The following is a 1,990-nucleotide window of genomic DNA, read 5'->3' as shown; positions in this document are numbered from 1 at the left end:
GTTTAAGTTTGTTAAACACACTATCAGCCAGGTTTTGTGTGACAAGCTGTGGCTGACATGGAATCACTGCTAAATTTGATAAACTCACACAAACGTTTGAGCGCTTCCTGTTTCTAAGCTTATTCACCGCTCTTAATCTATTACCTATCAACACAGATATCGGTAAAGCTACAGGCAGGCAGGGCCCCGGCATGTCCTGGAAAGAGTTGAGAGTGCCATACGCCTTTGAGCCTGGACCCAGCACATATCAGTAAGAGTTTGCTGCGTTTTGTACACACACATTCTTATCAGGCTTCGGTGACCGCAGATGGTGTCTTGAAGGGGGGGAGGTGGTTGAGGCACGGTGATGAAGACGGGGGAGATGGTGCGGGTCTCTGTGGGCGTCGTTGAGGGGCGGGGGTAAAAGACATGCTGCCAACCCTGTATCGCCTTAATGCGGTCATTGAACTCCAGGAAGGAATTGGCGCCATCCTGTATCTCCTTCATGTGTTCAGCGATCTCCGGGAGGGTGGGCGAGGGTGAGTAGAGAGAGCTGTGGGGTGAAGGAAGAGTATCCTCAAAGGTCATAGGGGGGGTGAAGGGTGGTGAAAACTCCTCCATTTGTCTCATATATACATACATACATAGGTTCATACATAGGTTTCCCATAATCAAGACATTCCTCAGGCGGGTGCAGTGATACATCTTCAAGGATTTCTGAGCGATGTGTTGTGTCTTTCTCTTGTTTTGAATCTTCTTGTTGCTTGTCCTTGGCAAAGCTAACAGAAAGATCACGCAGGCAGTTGAATATGTTAGAGATAAACAATTTCTCTCCTGACTTGTTCAGGCAAACTCCATCTGCCTTAAAAAAAGATGTTTGCGGTCCCAGAAAAAGTTAAAATTGTCAATAAAATGGACAGAATGATCAGTACAGGCAGTTGAAAGCCAAGTATTCAGTGCAAACAATCTGCTGAATCTCTCCACTCCTCTTCTGACTGGCGGTAGAGGGCCACTGATGAACACTTCCGCAGAGCTGACAGTTTCCAAGTTTTAAAGTTTTCTTTCAGCACTTCTGACTGTTGTTTCACAACATAATTTGTTCCAAAGTGCAGTACCGTAATCTCTACTCCATTACTTCTCTAAGGGAAGCGTTTGAGATTTACTCCCCTAAATTAATAGGTACTTTTTGACAAAAACAAATACAGGGTATATGTAGGAATCCTGAAGTCAAATGTAATACTTTTTAAGACCTTTTTTAAGACCCTTTCCATACATTTTAAGACCTCATCGCAACTTTGAGTTCTAACCGGTTACACTTGCGACACACTTTACCTCACATTGACTACAGTATTTATTGTAAGATAGCATAACTAAACAGCTTGTGATTACTCCTTATCATAATTCAGATAGAACAAAGCACAAGAGAATGAATTGTGTGACCAACACAATGCAATGTTTATTAGAAAGTAGTATTTGATTTAGGCATTGTTCCCAAAAGATAAAACAGACAGACTACTGAAGCCTCCTCTCCACATGAACTTCAACCTCTCTGTCAAGGTCAGGTTTAATGCAATATGCTGCTTTTTTGCTTTTGTAGACACACTTTGTGCTCTTTCATTCCAGTAAAACTCCTCAGAAACCATTAGAAACCAGTATTTGACCAATAAACAAAACAATTGACAAAACTTTGAACTATGAAATATATTAAATATATTAAACTTTGGTGAGCTTCAGCGGGGTAATGCCATATAGGAGCTCCCTCACAAATACCCAGGGGTTAAATTGGGCCGGGCTGTCCGGGGCTAAGCCCCGGCACAGGACGAGTCTCTGACGTCATCACCCTTGCAGATTTGTCATATGTTTCCAAAAAACGATATATATGTTCAGACTTTTCTCGTTCTTAATATAGACTATATTTAGGGTCGATATGTGTTGACTTTACTTTAGAATAGCAGATCTCTGTGACCGGATATCTTTTTTTCTGCTTTTAGTGAACGTGTGTCTCTTCCTT

The sequence above is a fragment of the Notothenia coriiceps genome, unplaced genomic scaffold, assembly GCF_000735185.1.
Source record: "Notothenia coriiceps isolate Sejong01 unplaced genomic scaffold, NC01 NC01_scaffold00015590, whole genome shotgun sequence".
Taxonomy (NCBI): Eukaryota; Metazoa; Chordata; class Actinopteri; order Perciformes; family Nototheniidae; genus Notothenia; species Notothenia coriiceps.
This window is presented reverse-complemented; position numbering follows the sequence as displayed.